Below are 23,521 nucleotides of genomic sequence, written 5' to 3' on the forward strand. Positions count from 1 at the left end.
GAGAACAGATATAGTCCCCGTAGAAGATGAGAGAAAAAACAATGGGTGAATATATGTTGCATACATGGAGATAAAGAACAATACCCTTTATGTGACGTCACAGTCGAATGGGGAAAACACCGAGATATCTTGTCGATGGGTATAATGCCCAATCTGATTGAGGAGTGCATCATTGGAACTGATTATGAACATTTCCAAGAAATACTGGATTCTGTTCGACAACCCAAACTGACACAGGATTGGTGGAGAGAAGCCCCTTTCTCCAATAGTAGTATAGAAAGCCCCACAATCCGGAGGAAGTTATCACGCAAAGAGAAACGAATAGAAAAATTGACTTACTTGGGGAAGGAGAGGACAGGACCAGACACAGGCATTATTGCAGAAACACATGAAGTCCCTGTCAGTTTTCCCCATCAGCAAAGAATAGATCCTTCTCTCGCTCACGCTTGGAAGTCGGCCAGAGAAGAAGAAACCGAAGAGGTAGGTCCCTACTTCCTCATTAAGAAAAGCCTCTTATATCGAATAACCACTACCAATACCGGAGAACATAAACAGCAATTAGTGGTACCCGATCATTATCGTAATCAGGTCCTAACGATGGCACATTGTCAACCAGGGGGAGGCCATTATGGGAGAGAAAAAACAGAAGAATACCTTCTTAGACGGTTCTATTGGCTGGGAGTGTTTGCTCACATACGTAAGTTTTGTTCCCAATGTCCCAGATGCCAACTCACTGAACCCGGCAGACCTAAGAAAGCTCCTCTAATACCACTACCCATTATTGACGTTCCCTTCAGTAGGATAGGAATGGATCTAATTGGACCCGTAATACCATCCACAAAAGGTTATACGTACATCCTAGTACTGGTTGACTATGCCACCCGATACCCCGAGGCCATTCCCTTAAAAAGTATGACAACTAAGACAGTGGCCCAGGCCATGATTAACATTTTTTCCCGAGTAGGATTCCCACATGAAATACTCACTGACCAGGGGACTCCTTTTATGTCCACTCTTATGAAGCAAATATGTAAAACCTTAGGTATTTACCAAATCCGTACCTCGGTATATCATCCTCAGACGGATGGATTAGTCGAAAGATATAACCAAACAATAAAAAACTTACTAAAAAAAGTAATGGAAGAGTCAGGGAGAGACTGGGATCAAAAACTACCCTTAGTGTTATATGCCATTCGAACACATGAACAGTCCTCTACAGGACACAGCCCCTTTGAACTGGTGTTTGGAAGGCAGCCAAGATCTCTTCTTGACATGGCCATCGAAACATGGGAGGAAGAGGCCGAAGAAGGGGGAAGACCCCTTCTAGAATATGCTCACAATTTAAGGTCGCAACTACAAAATCTATGGGATACAGTCAAGGTAAATATGGAACAAGCTCAAAACACTCAAAAACAATATTATGACCACGGAAGCAAGTTACGGGTTTTACAACCAGGGGATCAGGTCTTAATTATGCGTCCGACCTCAGAACAAAAACTAATTGCTAAATGGCAGGGCCCATATAAGATAATAAGAGCCGTATCTCCAGTTACCTACCTGGTGGAGTTATCAGATACTCCCCGGAAATCACAGATTTATCATATAAATCTTCTAAAAAAATGGGAAGACCCAGACCCCTCGAACACTGCCGGCGTGTTGGCAGGAGTTCTATGTCCCAATAATAAGTCAAATATTGAGTTCTGTCCAACCGAACACAGTAACAGGGAAGATCTACCCTCAGTAAATGAAACCTTAACAAAAGCCGAAAAAGAACAGGTATACAGAGTACTGGAACATTTCCGAGATTTCTTTTCAGCATTACCAGGTAGAACCACCTTGATAACTCATAAAATAAGAACCATACCAGGGAGGATTGTGAGGTTACGACCATATCGTATTCCTGAAGCAAGGAAACAGATTATGGAGAATGAAATACAGAAAATGTTAGACCAAGGGGTGATTGAACCTTCAAATAGTCCCTGGTGCTCCCCGGTGGTTTTAGTACCAAAACCCGACGGTACTATTAGATTCTGTATTGATTTCAGGAAGCTAAACGAAAACTCCCTGTTTGACACATATCCTATGCCCAGAGTTGACGACGTATTAGAGAAACTAGGGAAAGCCAAATATATGACTACCTTAGATTTGACAAAAGGGTATTGGCAGATTCCCTTAGACACAGAAGATAAAGAAAAAACAGCATTCGCCACCCAATCCGGTCTGTATCAGTTCACTGTACTACCCTTTGGTTTACACGGAGCACCAGCTACGTTCCAGAGGTTCATGGATAGACTCCTAAATCCCTTCCAATCTTTTGCAGCGGCCTACCTAGACGATGTAGTCATTTTCAGTGAAACCTGGAGTGATCATCTAAAACATTTACAGCAAGTTTTCCACACCCTTGTCACCGCAGGGTTAACTGCCAATCCAAAAAAATGCGTCATAGGAACTCCCGACATATCATACTTGGAGTATAAAATTAGTCAAGGGAACCTGAAACCCCAAACAAAAAAAGTAGAGGCCATACTAAATGCCCCTAAACCAACAACCAAGAAAGAGTTACGCTCCTTCTTAGGGTTAGTAGGGTATTATAGAAGATTCATACCTGAGTATTCTACCATAGCTGCCCCTCTCACGGACCTTCTATCTAAATCCCATCCTAATCGGCTACCACCCTTTTCGGCCCAACAGACGTCCAGCTTTGAACAACTAAAATCCTTCCTAACCAAAGATCCGGTACTCCGTTGCCCAGATTTCTCCAAACCTTTCCATCTCTATACTGATGCCTCAGATGTGGGTTTAGGGGGAGTATTGGCCCAACCTGACGGAGACGGTAGAGACCACCCGGTAGTATATGTCAGCAGGAAACTATTTCCCCGGGAGCAACACTATTCGACCATTGAAAAAGAGTGTCTGGCCATAAAATGGGCCGTGGATACGTTACAATATTACCTTCTCGGCCGCCCCTTCATACTTTTTACAGATCATGCTCCCCTCACGTGGTTATCTGCCCACAAGGAGACCAATTCTCGGATATTACGATGGTTCCTTGAACTGCAACCATTTTCCTTCCAGGTCCGTCACATCCCCGGTCGCCAACAGGCCCCAGCTGACTATTTATCACGCTTCCCAGACGCTGCTGCGGTCCTCGACCAGGACCTTTCCTGGGGAGGGGAGTGTAGCCGGGATCGCCCGGCTACGGACACGGGAACTGACGTATCGGCCGAAGCCGATACGTCAGTTCTGCGTCTTCCCGTTGCCGGGGAGACGCGGCCGGAACACGGCCGACAGGGTAACGTTGCCCGGGAAACGACGTGTGTTTCCCGGGTTCAAAAGGTGAAAACAGGAGACGCGAGAGAGACGGGGGAGAGGAAAAACGCGGTAAAAGAAAGGCGAGAGGAGAAAAAAAGAGACGCAGAGAGACCAAGGGGAGAGCAGCGCGAGGAGGAGAAGGACACCAGGAAAGAAGCAGACGAGGAGCTGACAGACAGAGAGGGAAGAGAAGAGCTCCTGAACCTGGAAGCAGGACACCAGCAGGAGGAACACTACCAATCCAGCCATGACCCTGGAGGGTCGTGGCTTAACAAGGTACGGTCCTTTTGGGACAGAAAGAAGGGAAATAGGGGAGAAGGGACTGGGGAGGGGTCATAAAGGAGGGTTGGAAAGGGAGGTAAAAGGAAGGGCACTATCAGTAACTCACCGGGGTCACTTATTTCTACACTAATAATAGAAGTGTGCGCACTAGTCCCTGAACCACTTCCCCACTGGCACCAACCCCCTCCTTTTGTGTGTACCACCTCCCAGTCCAAAAGTAAGAGTATAGGAAAAAGCCTATTACTAAAAACCAATACTTACCTTGGCGTTCTCCCTTCTATTTCCGGCACCATCCTGGACTCCGATGTGCGAGTACGACAGCTGGGTTACCTGTAAAACAAGAAACAAGAATATACCATCACGAACCTGGGAAGCGATACAAAGGAAGAACAAGTGACTAAGAAAGACGATAAAACTTGTGACTTTGTGCATACTACTCCAAAACCACCCCCCTATCGTAAGGAAAATAAACCACTTACCATCACCTAAATTACGTCTCAGTGGTCTTTATACTGTTCGACCTGCGACACAGTGCTAACCAGTTCTAAAATAACTGTGCTCACAATTTAAAACATGGTAGATTTGTCTTACACCCAATAGGCATATTCAATTTACTAATTACTAGTAAAGCAGTACTAAATGTACCCAGGGCCTATAAATTAATTGCTACCAGTGGGCCTGTATCACCTATTGTGTTACCCACTGCAATAGCCCTTTCAAACATGTCTCATGCCTGCCATTGGAGCATGTGTGCAGTTTAAAACTGCCAATTCGACTTGGCAAAATACCCTTTTGCAAAGCCTAAAACATTATTTTTAATACATATGTCACACCTATGGTGGACCCTAAACAGTCCACAGGCCGTATTCTTTATATTTTACTCTGTTTCACTAAATTGGTGTGGGATTTTTGTGTAAACACAGGTAATTTACTGACTTTTTTGGTTCTCCCTGACAAGGATTGTTGTTGTTGCTCGTGAAGGGTTAACACCTCATCCCACCAGCAATCCAATTTCTAACAATGATTTTCACTAAAACACAGATAATAAGTAAAAGGCAATGGATGAAAAGTGCCATAAATTTCTCCATGAGCGACGTAAGAGAAGTATTTCCACCGCCAGCACCACCATGTCAACAGGACACCGCCTGCCGTATTACTATACGTTTCCTGAATGGCAGTTCGGTGCTGCGGTGGGGGATGTCTGCATGTATGCAGAGGGGAGGGTGGTGTATCGTGCTGCGAGTGAGTAGGTGTGTGTATTGAGATGCATGCGAGTGGGGGTGCATGTGTGCATGTGTGAAAGTGTGCGGATGGGGGTAACTGTGTTCAAGTGTGCAGATGAAGGGGTGCATATGTGCAAGTGTGCAGATGGGGGTCTCTGTGTGCGAGTGTGCAGATGGGTGTGTGCAAGTGTGCAGATGAGAGGGGGTATCTGAAGGTGTGTGGATATGTGAGGGTGCATGTGCCAGTGACAGGAATGGAGATTCCTGTTACCGGGTGTGTTACCACCAGGCTTTCCTTGGCGGTGCGACCACCAAGGAAAGCCTGGTGATGTGCTGACTCCTAATACCGCTGGTGGTCCTACGGCTGGCACCGGGCCGGAGGTGCTTACCTCCGGCTTGGCAGTCTGACCGCCCTGGTGGTAATGGTGGCGTTGTGGTGGTTTGGCTTCGGCCAAACTGCCAATTTCATAATATGGCAGATTTTACCGCCCGCCCTGCAACTGTAAGACTGCCACACCGAGTGTGGTGGTCTTCAGACTGCCACACTCGTAAAGAGGGCCTTTGTGTTTAATTCTAGGACTAATGGCTAAGGAGACCAGATATGTGATTCACACTTTTATGAATTGCCTTAAGGTTAAGAGCTAATTGTTCCTGAGAAATCAGTTTCAATATAGTTTATCTTACATTGTATGTGCTCAAAAACAGAATATACATATATGGGATAAATAGGCCCTCATTATGATGCTGGCGGCCTACTGACCGGTGGTGAAGACTGCCACATCAGGAGTGTGGTGGGTTGGCCTTTGTGAACTCGCCACATCCACGCTCAGACCGCCAGGGCGGTTGGACCCACCCGGCCGGAGATGAGCTTTCTGGGCCAGCAGTCCAATGATGACCGCCAGCAGTATTATGAGCCAGCCGGCTTTCCACCAGGTTTTCACGGCTGTAGCACCGCCATGAAAACTCTGGCAGAAAGGCTACCGGTGGCAGGGAACTTCTTCCCTATCACTGGCAGAGGACTCCCCCGTTGACATACACGCATTCACTCACATGCATCCATACACGCATTTACTTCAATACTCATACATGCATTCACTTCAACATTCATACTTGCATTCAACCACGCATACAAAAAGCCACACACACACACGCATTCACACACCCATACACACATGCATACACTGCCCACCTCCTCACCCCCCTCCCCTGTTGAACACCTGATTTACCTTATCCGACGAGGTGGACATCCGGCAGGGAACGTGAGCATGCACTTCCACCTCCGGCAGCATCCCGCCATCAGGACACCACCAGGCCATATTACAAGCCATAATACGGCTGGTGGAGTCCTTCTGGTGGGGCAGGCCAGTGGTGGAACCGCCCATGCGCCTCTGCCGGCCAGCACAAATACTGCAGGATTTCTGCCCAAAATGTGTCAGAGAACCTGCAGTACTCATGATATGGTGGGCGGAAGACCACCAGCACTGGCGGTCTTCTGGCGCCCACGGCTTTGGCAGTCTTTCAAAAAGACCGTCAAAGTCATAATGAGGGCCACAGTCTGCACTGCATAGTCTGTGGGCCTCATTACGAGTTTGGTGGTCCCTGGACCACCATGGTGGCATTTGCGGTCAGACTGCCATATTACGAGGCATGCATCCTATTGAGCATGAAGCCTGTGTTTCTGCTGGACACATTACAAGGTTGCAAACAACCAATGTGGCCATGGTGGTCCAACCACCATGTCCCAGCAGATAGAAAATATAGGGGTCATTACAACCCTGGCGGTCGGTGGAGAACCGGCGGTAAGACCGCCAACAGGCTGGCGGTCTTACCGCATGGCATTATGACCATGGCGGTTACCGCCATAGTTCCGCCCGCCGTGACTAGACCGCCGGCGGTATTTGGACCAGGCTTACCGCCGTGGATTTCCAGCGGTAAGGACCGCCATGAAATCCATGGCGGTAAGCTCTATCAGTGCCAGGGAATACCTTCCCTGGCACTGATAGTGGTCTCCCCCACTGCCACCCCGACTCCCTCCCCTACCCCCCCACCACCCCTGCCACCCCCCAGAGGTGGCAGGACCCCCCTCCCCACCCCGAACCCAACATTACAACACTCATACACACACGACACGCACACAGGCACCACCAACACACTCACACGCACACACGCCAACATACACACACACAGGCAGACATGCACACCTACATACAAACATACACGCAAACATCCATACAAACATACCCACAGACATACACGCACTCATTCCCATACAAACAACACCCCCGCAAGCATACACGCACTCTCACGTCCCCTCAACATACACACACGCAGACCCCCATGCACCCACACAACACACAACACCCTCCCACCCCCTCCCCTCACGGACGATCGACTTACCTGGTCCGACGATCCTCCGGGAGGGGACGGGACCCATGAGGGCAGCTCTGCCGACACCACACCGCCAACAGGACACCGCCACTGCGAATCACAGGACGTGATTCGCAGGGCGGTGTTCTGTTGCCGTGGCGGTGGAGGTGGAGCAACCTCCAATTCCCCGCCTCCGACCAGTATGGCTGTTGGCGGCTCTCCGTCCGTAAAAGGACGGAGAGCTGCCAACAGTCATAATAGGCCATGCAGAAGACCGCCAGCACTGGCGGTCTTCCGTATGGCGGTCCCTCGGCAGTCTTTCGCAAAGACCGCGAGGTCAAAATTACCACCTAAGTGTTTAAAGGGAGCAACTCACCTGTAGGCAGCGTTACACGTCCTATGCTGCCATGGAGCCCATCGTACACATCCTGCCACTGTTGCTGCTCATCGAGGCAGCACAAAACCCATGCCACCATAGATGCCACCGACCATAAGTACATACACCTACCCATGTCACGCAGATCAAAAACAGCTCATGATATCATCAGCCACGTCATTTGGGGGTCACAGTATGGGCACCAAGTACACCTCTCATTGTGTTCCATCTCTGAACACACACAAATTAGGACACAGTCAAAATATGCCTCTTTTGAGCAGATCACTCACACTGCACCACAAATTCACACAAAAACACACAGGGACAGTGAAGTACACAACAACATTGTCTCACACAACAACAATGCACCAGAATCACACCTACAAATATAACACACATACTCACATTCCTCATATGCCATGGACTGCAGTCACATTCAACACACATATGTATGGATGCGGCATGGAAAACAAACACCAATACCATTAAACAGCCCTCCAATGGACACATATATCATACACATTGCAACACAATGGAAGGACAATAGGATGCACAATACACAGAGAGAGAAATATGCAAAGATCACCATGCAAACAATACCTGTACAATAGGGATGGGAGCATCAGGAACACTCAGGGAAGGAGGCCACACTGGCGCACATATCACTTTGCACATGACCAAATAAACAAGTTTTGCACATGGACTGGCCTTACATGTATCTCATGTACACACAACACTAGACACAAATGACATGGCAATCTGCAAAATGTGAACATGCAAGTCAACAAAGCACATACAACTTTAACTGCCTGGGACCCACATCTACATGAACTAGCTGGAAGGTACACACAGCTAAATAGACACATGCACAGTCTAATTCACACAAAGGAACCACATGTCAACACACTCCCCTTCTGCACAAACAAAAGACAAGCTCACACACATTAAATGAAACAATAACCAATATCAGGGGGACATGTCTAGCACTATACATGCACACACTGGACAACACAAGTTGAAATACTTACCATACAAAACAGTACACATTGCCATGACACCATCAATGCACTTACACCCACATATCCATAATTTCAAAAAAATACCCTAGTCTTGGGGGAACCTAGCACCGCCTACCAAGTCTGATACTGAAAACAAAGGCATGTAGAGCAGCAAACAGGCATATACACACTCAACTGTAGGCTGACAGCACAAGTTACTCAGGAACAACTTAAAGCAAGAGAAGGAGTTGCAGGACAAATGTGTATCCAGAAAAAAACACAAATTGAGTTTAATAATGTCTAAAGGTTAAATGCCCAAGGCCATTGGCCAGTCTATATCTGGACGCTGCATGGCACCGTATTGTCTAAAACCTGACTCACAAATGCTAGGGAACCTTCACAGGAAGGGGCATCAAATGGGTAGGCAGGCATCTCAGGGATTCTCCGGTGGTGGGGGGGTTGAGTTGTATTTGGGAGTGGTGGGTTTGGGTTTGAGTTTGGGATGGATGGAATGGATTTGGGAAAAGTGGGTTTGGGTTTGAGTTTGGGAGAGATGGGCTTCTTTGCAGGTGGGGTAGGGGTATGGGTGCAGATGTGACAGGGGAGGACTTGGAGGAGGAAGGGAGGAGTTGGGACATGGGTGCAGCCTCCAAGGTTCGAGACGGTGTGAAGGGAATGGGGAAAGCTATTTTAGGGACACATATATCGTCAGCAGAACGAGTGGGGTTTTGGAGGTTGAGGGAGTGGGTGTCTGCTGTATGCGTGTGGATGTCATGGGTATGTGCATGAGGGAGGTATGCTTTGGTTTGGGTGGTGTCTGTTGGGTGGATGAGTGTGGGTGTTTGTGTATATGGGGGACTGGGCAGTGGAGGTGCTGGGGAATGCGGGAGTGGTGAATGTGTGTGTGGCTGTTGGGGTGGTGTCTGTGAGTATGCTGGTGTGGTAGATGTGTGTGTGTCTGTCTGTCTGGGTTGTGTTGGGGTATGCTGGTGAGGTGGGTATGTTACTGACTGTTCTGTTTGGTGGTGCTTTTGGGTATGCTTGATGTCATGTGTGTTATGGTTGGGGTGGTGGGGGTGTCTGGTGAAGCGGTGACTCATGGTGTGTGTGGGTGTCTATTGCTTGCTTGCATGCTGGTGTGTCTTGTGGAGCTTGTGTCTGTGTTTGCTGCTCTTGTTTTTTAAGGTGGATGTGTGCCGATCTGTCTGTGTACTTGGGGTAGGTATGGAAATGAGGGATTTGGAGTGGGAAGAGGAAGTCGGAGGGGGAAAGGTGGGGATGACTGGCTGTCGTCAATGTGGAGGCCAAAGCCTGAAAAGATCTCTGTAGGTCAGACATTCTACCATGAATGCCTTCCAGAAATACATTTGTCTGCTGGAGTTGGCTTGCCAGTCCCTGGATGGCATTCACAATGGCTGTCTGACCCACAACGATACTCCTCAGGAGGTCAATAGCCCCCCTCCCCACTAAGGGCAGCAGGGGTAACAGGTGCTGGTGTGGAGGTACCTGCAGCAAAGCAGATGCCCACCCTCTTGGGTGATTGAACACAGCCAACTGAGTGGTGATCAACAGGGAGACTGGAGATAGAAATGGCGATTGGTACTGGGGTAAGTCCCACTAGGTCACCACCACTTGGGAGTGTCCACTGGAGGAAATATTTGATGATTAAAATGATGTTCTAGTCGCCCCCTTGGCACTCTCCACATCCTCCCTCTGTGTCCGTGGTGTCTTGACCAGAGGTCCTGTTGCCAGATGCTTCCCCACTTGGCTGTGCCATGTCTCCTTCACATCCCTGGGCTGATGCTACAAACACAAAGAACAATAGGGTAATCACATGTCCAAGACCACACTTGAACAGAAGGCAAACATTACCACAATGGCAAGTAGGCTCCAGCAATGCACTACACCTAAGTGGCCCATACATGCCATACCATATGTATGCATGCCATATGAACTGTCAACAGCTGACCACAGGAAAATCAGGATCTCACACAACTACAATTGCATGGCCTGAGTTTTGCAAACACAGTAACCATTGAACTAGTAGGAGACCTCATCACCCTCAAAGCTTTGCCCCATTGAACATACCTCAGTCACCTGTTGTCATATAGAAGTAGGCCAATACCAAAGGCATACTCACAGATCCCACACAAGGTCATGCACATATCTATTTCTCTCATACATAATGACCCAACTATAAGTAATGCTCCTCTAAAAATCTGCCATGTTGCTGACAAATGTACAATGCCTGTAGAAAGTGACATGGAAACACCCATGTCACACTGGAAGCAGTTCCACAATGCATTCTTCAACTAGTGCTACCTGTCCCAAAAGAGTCATAGAGGTAGTAGTGATGTTGCTCAGATAGGACACATATGTGGCATGAAAATGAACACTGTAAACATCAAGTGCAATCTGTAAGGTAGAGATGTCTCTAAAATCCACAACGTAATGATTCAGCAAGCCCCTTGGGAAATCACCAATAATGTCTGGCCCCCCATACAGTTATATACTATGAGCGCACCAGTAGACGCCATTAGTACCTTGGATGCTGGAGGGGCCCAGAGATTTGCAAGTGCTTGTCAAAGTCCCTCAACATGTTGCCCAATTGGAAGCCACATAATTTTCTCCGTCATGGTCATGCAGAGCCAGATGTCTGTATTTTAATGGTTGTACCCAAACACTTGTGATTTCAACATAACTACAAGTCTTTCCATGATGCATGCCAACAGTCAGTTTATAGATCTTACCCATTACACATGAGGAGTGCACTTTGCTAAATGATGCCCCATCGATGCCATAGGAATGCACAATGTGGCTCAAAACATTTCTTTTGCAGTTGAACATGCTAAATGACATGCTATGATGCATGAGGGTATGTGTCAGCCAATAAACTATGGTGACACACTCGTGTCTGTGGCACCACACAAAAACTAGAACCATGGTAAATGTCTAATCCCACACACAGATTTACCTGCACACATATGTGAAGGAATGCAGACATCATCCCATCAACAAAGGTAGACCATGCATGAAACAACAGCTTACAAATGTTTTGCTAATGAGAAAGGGACATATGCTGACATGTATGCACAAGGAATGTTGGCAACAGCCATGGCACAGAAATCATGGCAATGAACATTACCCATTTACCAAGGGAAAGTATTGATGAGGTAGTTGAACTCAAGTTACATTGTATGCCCTGTCACATGTATGATGGCCATCTTCACATTACAGACTGTAGTGAGGCACCAGCACCCATCATACACTGAAGAATATTAGCCTCTGGGTGGCCCATGCCACAATCAGAACTTGAGTGATCCCTGTGTACAGCATATGTTGTCCCTTGAGAGCAAGTTTGGGGATTGTACACAGTGTCATAGGTTCCTGGCCCAATAGGCAAGGCACATCAGTATGCACCACATGAAATGTCTACACAAATCATCACTCTCCACTGTGTGACACATGGCTCATCCCAAATCATCAGGGGGAGATGTCACAGCCTAACACATTCACTTGGCAATGTGACTGGCAGGAATATGTCCTGTACTCACCCCCTGTGGCTGTTGTGCTGTCCTCAAACACCCATCAAGCTCTGATTAGACCACCGCTAGAATCTGGGCAATTAGGGGGCTCATGGTCTGATGGGCACCCCGCCCACATTAGGAGGACACCCCCAGCTGGACCTCAGCTATCTTCCGGGCCCAGAGTCACCGTCCTCCTTCAACTTTTTCCTGCAGTGGGTGCTCCGTCGCGCTGTGGACCCCGAGGGTCCTCACCTTCTTGGTGATAGCTTTCTATTGTCCTTTCTTTTGATGGGCATTGACCTGCATGGATGCAAAACACAAATCAAGGGATCATATTCACAGGTGTCATCAGAAATGGTTAAGTCATATACATGTCAGTAACACCAAGCAAGGACTTTGGCATTTCTCAATCATCCTTAAGTGTAAAACACACATCTCAATGTGTACAGGGACATGACTACAGACATATGTATTGGCATCTACAGAGCAAGCCACAACCCTGCTCATTGACTACAATGACCAAGCAAACTTACAGACATCAGGTAGCCCATGTTCTGGCAACCTGTACTCTGATGTGAGCTACTATGAAATGCTATTACCTAAATGGCTCCTGAAGGGGAAACTCTTCAGGCATGAATGGACCTATACATACAGACTCAGTGAGAATGACACACTGCATGCAGTCCCTACAGGCAACTGCAAGAGTGAAAACGTCAACTTTACACATGAATAACAATCAGGGGGCTGGCATGGTGGGTACAAAAAGTGTATTCTTTGTGTATTTGTGGGCTTATGGCCTACCAAATGCAGACGCATGCCACTTCAGGGGGTGGGGTCTTGTGGTATGTACCTATACCACAAAACAGTCCTTTTGACATATGTGTCTATCCTATAGAGATGGCATCCAACAGACAAAGGCAGGCATTGTAAAATTTCTTCTATGAAACAAAGTTACTGAGTCACATATCATGGCCTTCCAGGAAACAACACACAGTGTGCACAGTAGGACTGTAATTTATGCTATACGCCTGTACTGGACAAATGTGACCTGTGCGAAGTTGAAAAACAGAGCTGTGGGAATAAGGGACCTGTCATGAGTCTAAGACACACATTGAGAATGATGCTAAATGCGCCTATGGACCAGATTGATGATTTACCTCTGGATGCATTCCTAATCTAGTCAAAGACATGAGGCACTCAGTGCAGGTATTGCCACAAGAGACCCATATTGACAACATGAAAGGATCTGCTGTGGTACAGTGAAAGGGCACAGTGCCACAGATGCATAGCCGCAGTGACTAGCCGCAGTGACTCTACCACAGCCTGGTCAGTACATAACGTAGCCAAAAGCAAATTTGCATGTGGTGTGTGTGACAACCTGATGGACAGAGTGACCCATTAAATGCCTGCAACACAACAGTTTGGCAAAGGCGGATGTGGTCTGAAAGATCTGTGGCACTATACACATTGCTCATTTGACTTTCAACTGACTAATACAACATGCATACACAGCTCATGCTGTCATGCACATACATGTTATCTGACATTGACAACAATCATGTGTAAAGAGATGGAAGTGGATGGCAGTGCTGTCACCTTTTGCATCTAACACAAGGGAAACTAGCACCCCAAAAAACTCACAACACACAGTGTGACTGAACTCAACATATGTCACTGGCCACCAATACCTGCGCGCTGTACCTCCCGTTGATGCCACACAGACTGTATCACACCACCAACAGGCACACAAGTAGTCTAAATGGCACACATGTGCACATTTGAGCCTGCGAGGAGGAAAAGGATTGTGAAATAGAGTTAACTTGTGCACAAATTGTGGATGAGGTACTTACCTGCTCCTCTGGTGAGCCATAGAGTGTCCACACAGGGGTAGGACCTCATTCACCTCTGGAGAGAAGGCTGGGGACCTATCACCTACATGATGTGGTATGATTGCTCTTAGAGGTGGCACACAGCAGCTCCGTTGTGGAGGTGCTGCTGGCAGCAGTGTCAGTAGTCAAGTCAGTGAATCTGCAGAACATGGCGATCAGGGCAGCAATGTATGCAGTTGTCACCACCGGCAGACACAGCCATTGGCCCACAACCGCCACTGGCAACAACATCAGCCTATGTCTCTGTCCGCCGCGGTTGCAATCTCTTACGGTCGCACAAATTGTGGATGAGGTACTTACCCACTCCTCTTGTGAGCAATAGAGTGTCCATTAAGGGGTAGGACCTTATCAACCAGCCTCTCCAGCTCTTCTGGAGAGAATGCTGGGGCCCTATCACCTGCAGGATGCATAATAATTGCTCTTAGAGGCGGCACACAGCAGCTCAGGTTGTGGAGGTGCTGCTGGCGGCAGTGTTAGTAGTCAAGTCAGTGAATCTGCAGAACATGGCGATCACGTCCGCAATGTATGCAGTTGTTACTCCTGGTGGACCCAGTCATTGGCCCACAACCTCCACTGGCAACAACGTTATCCTGTGGCTGTCTCCGCCGTGGTTGCAACCTCCTACGGTCGCGGTTGCGTTCACACAAATTGTAGATGAGGTACTTGCCTGCTCCTCTGGTGAGCCATAGAGTGTCCATTCAGGGGTAGGACCTCATCCACCAGCCTCTCCAGTTCTTCTGGAGAGAAGGTTGGGGCCCTATCACCTACAGGATGTGTAATGATTGCTCTCAGAGTTGGCACACAGCAGCTCAGGCTGTGGAGGTGCTGCTGGCAGCAGTGTCAGTAGTCAAGTCAATGACGCTGCAGAACATGGCAATCACGTCCACAATGTATGCGGTTGTCACTGCCGGCGGACACAGCCATTGGCCCACAACCTCTATGGTCTCTATGGTATTTTTGGTATTTGTATCATCAAAATAAAGCACCTTTATTTTTGTAACACTGAACATTTTCTTTCATGTGTGCGAGTACTAAGTGTGACTACAGTGGTATTGCATGAGCATTGCATGTCTCCTAGATAAGCCTTGACTGCTCATCCACAGCTACCTCTAGAGAGCCTGACTTCTAGACACTGCCTGCACTACACTAATAAGGGATAACTGGACGTTTTATAAGGTGTAAGTACATAGGTAACCACCACACACCAGGCCAGCCTCCTACAACGGCTACTTAGTGTGATAGCCTTTGACACATACCCACTTTGGTGATCTTGCTTTATACGTGTCAGTTTCCCTGCAATGTACAGTGTATTGCATTTGCTTGCTATGTGACTTGTGTCATAGGTATGTTTTCAAGCCTATGCTACTTGTTCTGTCCTTTGTAAAGGTACCTTTAACCTGACATCTTCCTGGGGGCATTTCAGAGTTGTGATATTGACAGGTATCTGCTGCTGTTCTGACATACCAAGTGGACATGGGTTGTACCAAGGAATGTTGATTGCAGAGTGCTGATGTGTGATACCTGTGCCAAGACAGTTTGCATAGTGTATGGGTGGATGTACAAAGTGGCAACTGTACTTTTTTGTTGGGTGGCCCTGATGCATCATGTGTGTCATCACATTATTCCAAAATATCTAGTCCTAAATGTCTAACAAGTAATTTTCTCTTCACATTGGCTAAACGTTCATTTTGTATGACCTGTATATAGCTGTAGTTGTGTTACATCATTGTAGGCTACAATGCCTGTGTCAGGACACTGACATATATTTGTGCCATTCCACCAGATGCATGGGCATTGGATTGGGATGGCCCTGTAATCTGGGACTGTTGTTCTGCCTTCTTCTGTCTCTTGGTATATGCAATGTTGGACTACTTTAGTGTGGAATGTGATAAGGCTCAGACTGCTGACATCAACCACTTCACTGCTTGCCTATTCTACAGGACAATGTGTGACAAAACCCTCTGATCAACAGTCTGGGTGTCAGTAACTGTAAGTATGTACATTGACACTGTATGAGTCACTCATTCTTGATTTCCAATATTCCAGATATATTGACTGGTTATGTGCAGAACACTGCATTAAAATGTTTTGTTTTGACCAGACACTTGTGCTGATGTGTTGGGATGTAATGGTGGTAATCCTGAGCTTGAAAATGTGTCTCTGATACCTCTCCCTGCTTGCATAAGTAGCTTGTGTCTTCAACATATGGTTCACATGGTCTCATATCTCTACATAGCTAAATGTAAAATCAAAGCAAGCAGACAATGCCTTTGTGATGGGTAAATGTATTTTGGTGCCTATACAGAAAATAAAATTTAGAGTGAATCAAAGTGTAGTAACAGGTATAGGGGTATGTCATGGTGAATTAATTCATATGAGTAGATGCCACACCATTTGGAGTCCAAAGTTCAGAGTTCTCCTCCCATAGGAACAGTTAGGTGGTTCAGGAACAGTCAACAGAGGGGATGTGTGGCACACAAAGGAGGAAATTTAGGAAGAAGTCACGTGATGGACGTGGTGGGTGTCTTGCCATCCGCATCTCCTGGATTTTTGGCTAGACATCCCTGTTTGTGGGGGATCTGCTGCCACATAGGCAGGGGAGTCTGGGCCTTGTTTCTCTGGCAGGGGCTCCCTTCCAGTGACTGACCCCAATGTAGAGGGGCCTGGTGTAGATGCACCAAAGGAAGGGGAAGGGTGTTGTTGTACAGCCCTGCTCAGGGTGGTGTTGATGTCCCTCAATACCCCTGTTAGTAAGGTCATGTTGGTACTGTGGGCCTCCCACTTTTGACACAAATCCTGTGGATGTCCCTCTGTAGCTGCTTGATTTCCTGGAGTTCGTCTAAGACCTGGCCCATCACGCCTTGGGACTGATGATAGACCCCAAGATGCGGTTGATGGTGTCCTAGACAGTAGCAGCACCAGTTGCCTCAGCCTGCTTAACCACAGCATCCTTCCCATACACCTTACCTACCCTACCACCGCTGACCTGTGTCCTTAGAACAGGTTTCTCCCTCCCTCACTACATCCTGGACCATCATTGTTGGAAGTGTTGCACCACAACTCTGGATCTAGGACTGGGGTGCATGTGATAGTCAACACTGTGCTAGGTATACACAAGTTGGGGGGAGAATGGTTGTCTGAGATATACAGGCAAAATGGCTAGGAGGTGATGTAGTGGGCACAGTAAGTGCCACTGGTTCTGTCTGTCCAGGTTGCCCAGATGGGCCAGGAGTTCCTCCACGTCCAGTGGTCCAGGAATTTCTTCTCCACTGAGGGTCTCATCCAGGGGGGAGTGAAAGTCTGTTCCCTGTTGTCTATGGGCCAAGCAGCATCTCCATCTGTTGATGTGAAACAAGTGTGCATCATTCCTCCTCCGGTCGGCATGCATCATTTCTTCTCTGACACAACAGAGCAATGCGTCGATCCAGACGGGCCCTTGGAGCCAGGCAGGCTTTGCATCGATTTTCCACGCCCATCGATGTTGCGTCGAAATCCAGTCGCACGGTGTCAAAAAAGACCGCACTGCGTGGGGGCTTGTGTCATTAACTTCAGGCGCTGTGGTTGTTGTGCATCGTTTCTCCAGCCGCATCGCATCGATCTCCCATCCACGATGCAGGTGGAGCATCGATTTTAGCAGTGAGGCCGGCAGCGGTTCGTTTATCAGCCGCGAGGCGGGTGGTGCGTCCAAATTCTCCCCGCACAGTGGTCTCTGCGTGGATTTCTGTCCTTTTTCACCAGCTGCATCTTTCAATGGCCCAGAGACAGGTTAGTGCACCACTTGTCAGGCAGGATTCTCAGCAGAAAGCCCAAGTGCTGGCAGAGAGAAGTCTTTGATGTCCCTGAGACTTCCACAACAGGAGGCAAGCTCAGTTCACGCCCTTGGAGATTCTTCCCCAGTGGGAAATCACACAAAATTCATTCTTTGTCCTCTCTCAGGTAGAAGCAGGTATTGCAGGCCAACCCAGCAAAGCACAGTCACAGGCAAAGGGGCAGTACTCCTCCTCCAGCTTCTCAGCTCTTCTCCTTGGCAGAGGTTTCTTTTGGTTCCAGAAGTAATCTGATTTTCAGGGGTTTTGGTTGCTTCTCTTATACCCCTTTCTGCCTTTGAAGTAGGCCTAGGAAACAATTTCCTCTGACTGGACAGCAGTTATGTTCATCACAGTGACATTTGACATAGACACTGCCTTTGCACTTTAGGGAAAGCCTGTTTTTATATATTCAGAAACCACCCCAATGGTTTGCCTTGCAAGCCCACAGTGCAGTGTGCTAATATATAAAAACAGGGTACACTATATATACCCAAGACCATCACAGATAGTCAGGTTTCAGTCACAGAATGGGAGAACAAAAAATTGACCCTGTCAGATATGAGGAGAGCTCATCTAAATGGTTGAGTAGCTAAGGAGCAGAAGAAAATCCTACCTGGGGCAAAATTAGTCCTGCCATCCTACTATATGGCCTCCTGGGTAATGTAAAGTAAAAAAAAGAGGATGTACCACAAGATGAGGTGGGGCTACACAGAAATTGTTTGGAATGGGTTATAGATTATATTAAATCAGGGCTAGTGCACAGGGTAAATATTGAACTAAAGAAGGCCCTGTTGAAAGAAGACTCCTAACTCCTGCTGAAAGAAGAGGACTGATTTAAGAACTCCTGCATTATGCAGGCCCACAGGGGGTGGAACTGCTGTGGAATGGCCAAGTGGCTGAACTTCTTGTTGACTAACTCCAAGAAGGGCCAGATGTCCACAGGGGTCTGGACCATGCAGGAGACCTGACTGAAGAATGATGTACTTCCTAGAAGCCTTCTCTACGAAGTGAGGAGCTGCTGGACTGGTCAGGAACACTTTTTTCAGCACTAGGAAAAAGTTGAAACTTGGTCATTATTACAAATCCAGAAGACTGGTATAAGACGCTAAGGGGCATATTTATGGTTTTTTATGCAAAACTACGCTAACACAGTTTTGTGTCAAAATCCTTAGCACCTGCGAGTGGCATTCCATATGTGTAGCCGGACGCCATATCAATGGACTGACGCATGCAGGCGCTAAGGAATGCCTAGCGTCTAAGAAAAAGACAATAGCTGGGGCGGTGACGGTAGGTAAAAAGGCACTAGTGGTACAGAAATTAAACTAGGCTGGTTAGCGGCAATAAATATGCCGCTAACCAGCCTCGTGTCATTTCCTGATGCACTATCACCCAAATATGACTCTGGTCTTAATAAAGACAGGAGTCATACCCACCACCGCAGTGGCCAGCACAGGGGACCAGTGTCCCCTGGGCAAGGCCATAAGACACAGTGCCAGGCAGGTGCCATGTAAGGTGCCCCCACTGGCATTAAACATAAAAACAATCAAAGATAAATTTAAAAAATAACAGAAAACTTACTCTACTTACCCAGGATGAGGCACCCCATCCTATGGTGTCCCTCTGGTGTGAGTGGGGATGTTGCTGGTGCTTGGGGTGGGCATCTGTGGGCCCATTCCATGATGTTTGGCCAAGGAAATGGGTCCATGGGTAACCTAACGCCTAGTCTGACCCAGGCGTTAAATAATGGTGCTAAGAAGGCTCAGCGCCATTATTTAGGTCCGCCTACTCCGTGCATGTCATTTCTGCACCGAAGTATAAATAAGGTGGTAGGGGGTTAGCATCATATTGTGGATGGTAACACCTACCTTGCATCTAATTAGTGCAAGGTAGTTTGCCGCATCTACAACATGACACTAACTACAATATTTTGACTCTAGACTGGTCTAGCATCAAAATATAAATATGGAGTTGATTTTGGGCAGTTTTAGCATTAAAAAATGACGCTAACGTGCCACAAGCCAACCATAAATATGAGTCTAAGGGTTGCCCAGAGTGGTCACATCTAAGTAGCCCAGATTCACCCTCCTCTTTGCTTTTTGCTGAACTCAGAAATTATATTTTTCCATTGGTTTCCCACCTCATGAAGCCCTGACTAGATATGACCTTCAAACATGCCCCGCTGGAGTTTTTTTTTTCAAAATGTAACAAAAGGCCTGATTTAGATCTTGGCAGAGGGAAAACTGTAACAAATGTGATGGATATCCCACTCACCATATTACAATCTCCATAGGATAAAAAGGGAACGTAATACAGCAGACGGGATATCCACCACGTTTGTAACAGAGTATTCCTCTCCACAGCAATCTAAATCAGGCCTAAAGTCTAAAAGGACAGCTTCATGTATGCTGATAAAAACAACATGTTTCTCCCAAATGAAACAAATGGGCCAAGGTTCTCTAAAATAGACTTATTTGAAGACTTGTGTGTGTCACTTTTCTGTTCTTAAGTTACACATGTTTAGAATAGTCACTACCATTAATTTCTCACAAGTAGCAACTTATGGAATTACCAAAAAACTGTGACTGTTTGCATTGCCCTACGTTTGCGTCCGTTGCAAACATGTAAAAATGTACTTGACTACATTTAGGGAGTGTACACATGCTCACATTTTATTTAGGAATGCTTTTATTTTCATTAAAATATATAAGTCCATTCTTATTCCATTGCGCAAAAATGTAGGAGAATGTGTCAATTCTGCATTTTCAGCAGCTGTTCCATTTGGACCTTTCAATTGGAACTTAAATATGCAGATACGTGTGGGAAATGCACCTAAAATATATGTGAATATCACAAGTTAAGCATGGTTGCTTTATTGATGTAAGCCATTTCTTTAACTTTTGTATAGTTGCACTAACTTATAAGGTTGTATGTTATTCATATTTTCTGGTATGAGTTAGTCCTAAGACTGAAGATATTCTTTATAAATCAGGATCAGTGTGATGCCGATGTTTTATTAAAAATTGTTTTATTCCCCATACCAGGAGTCTATCAACTGAGACACATTCCAGATAATAAAAATTCATATGAACTCTTCAAATGTTACCCTCAAAAGTTACTTCCATGGATGGAAATTGTGTGTTTTTTTAGATTACATCAAATATCTTTGTGGTGGAGGATGCTATATATTTGCACTCAGTAAGCCTTGACCCCTAAATATAAATTGATACTGAATGATGGAGAGTTATAAACTAGTCTCTTTTGTCTAACATGAGCAAATGTTAATTCTCTCTGAGTTCCTGGACATTGTCTGCAGCATCCCAATAATACTTCATAAAAAAATGGAAGTAGAAATCCATTAAATAGGATTGTCTTGGGAAATGTTGGGACAATAAAGTCCCCTGCATCATGATGGACATGAATTTCTGCCCTGAGTGCCCCAGCAAATTCAATATCTGAATCCTTGGTACTTTTCATCATGGGCAAACAGGAATCGTGTGTGTGTGCCATGACCCAGGCCTCACTCATGGCTGCAGTCTTGTTAGACAGGGTGGGGCACAGAAAACATTACTCTGGTAGTAGTAGAGGGCTACTGACCTTATCAAGTTGCACAACTTACAGTGGTGGCAGCGTACTGTTTTTGTAACAATGATAACTAGAGTGAACTGAACTTTGTACCTGTGTTACTAGAGTGAGACCCACTCATGTAAAATACCTAACTCACACGTGGTCTACAACATGTTATTACGACGAGCTGTGCAGCATGTTCATGAATGCAACTGCATGTTGTAATGTATGTGCCAATGTGTGTGCTTCAACACATGGAGGTTTGTTGGTTTCATATTGGAAGGCCTTGTTCTTGGAATGGCATATGAAGATGGAGAAGATATCCTGGACAAATGTGTGTATTAGATGCATTCCAAGGAACTGGGTTTGATACATATTGGAGGATGGACATGCACGTCTTTCCTGTACACTTCAAAAGAGCTCTTTGATTCTGAAAAGGTCACTTGTCAGTGGGGCCTGGGTACATCTCAGGAAGGAGCTGGAGCTGATAAGAGAATCATAAGGAGTAGGGCTAGGGGCCTTGTAACCTTTAGATTGGGTTATAACAGGTAGGCTGATATCCATGTGTTATCCTCTAGTCCCTCCCATGGCCTGTGCTGTGGTGCAATCAAGTTTAGAGTCACTCCTGCTGTGACATTTAGATTCCTGAACAAAGGATAGGACAGAAGAATTGGCACTTCAAAGTGGACAAATGCCACAACACTAACTTCAACAATTAAGACAATAAATCATGTCTGTCTCTGGAAATGGATTATGAAAAGTGGATGGCTGCTTTGAACATTATGTACACCAGGTGTATTGCTCTGAATGAGAGGGTGCCATTGCCCTGTGCAGTGTTGCGAACTGGAGGTGCTGTCACTCTGTGGGGCCTGTAGTTAAGAGTAAAAGCGAGAACCCAAATACATCAGTGTGATTAAACAGGTCCTTCACCCTGTGCAATGTTGTGATCTGATGGGCTGTTGCCGCGTGTGATGCTGTTTGCAACCCACATATGCCAGGTGTGAGCTGCAGTATAGAGTGAGGACCATCAATCAGGTACAGAGTGCAACAATGAAGAGTAGCACTTTGAGAACTATGGGAGCAGAGCATCAAACTAACCACTTGAACCCAGAAGCACCTGAGATCTGCAGCCTGACACAGAAAAATTTACCTCATGACTGGACAACTGCCATGGACGCCTGCTGCCTCACTGGCAGTATCCAGGCAGCTGCTCACTGCTGGGCCACTGACATGCACCAGGATCTTCAGTACTGCAACTCTATCAAGAGCGGGTAAGACTGATTGCAGACCTGCCAGACCCCTGGAATAACTTGCTCTGTCTGAGGTGTTATAGCGCTGAGTTCCTTCGACATTTAAAAAGCCATTGTGGAACTTCTAAGAATGCAACAGGAACATGCATGTGCTATAAGAGGTGCAATTCCTACCCGGGTGAATAAATGCAGATGCAAAAAAGCTATACTGAGACAAATAATATGACTTTCACTTACTTTACAAAGTAGTGGCTGGTTGAAGTAGTGTATGTAATATAATTGTAAGTTATTATAGTCAACCTTGGTCTAGAGCGGTAGCTGACATTACTCTTCACAATGCAGATTAGCTGCTGAAAAGGTTGGAATTTACAGGCCCGTCTCTGCAATTGTTGCCTTCCATCAACAACATGTGCATACACACAGAAACACACACACACACATACAGACACACACGCACCAGGATTCACAATCATCAGCTATTGTTCATATCCCTTTATACCCTGTCTTTGATGAGCTCTTCTCAGACGGGTTCACATGGCGGTGACCCGACCGACTGTCTACCACAGGATTGGTAAACCTCTGGTGGACCATCTTTCACTTTCCCTGCCCAGAGCATGGCAATCCAAGGTAAGTTAAATGAACAATCGCCAGCACAAGCAGTGACAAACTCCCTGCATATCAATACCAACATATTTTTGTTTCCAGAAAGCAATCTCCTCTTTTTAGAGTTTGTTTCAAGATCAAAAAAAGCTTTGCAAAGCTGTTGAATCAAACACGATGCCCACTCAGAAAAGGTTCAGTATTTTGCTAGACTCTAAATGGTCTGCATAATCCATAAACCTATTTAGCCTTTTTATAGCTCTCATCAAATTATCTAACCAGCTACCACGTAGTTCAAATCCTTTATTCGTTCAACTCAAACGC

The sequence above is a fragment of the Pleurodeles waltl genome, chromosome 7 (assembly GCF_031143425.1).
Source record: "Pleurodeles waltl isolate 20211129_DDA chromosome 7, aPleWal1.hap1.20221129, whole genome shotgun sequence".
In the NCBI taxonomy this organism is placed as follows: Eukaryota; Metazoa; Chordata; class Amphibia; order Caudata; family Salamandridae; genus Pleurodeles; species Pleurodeles waltl.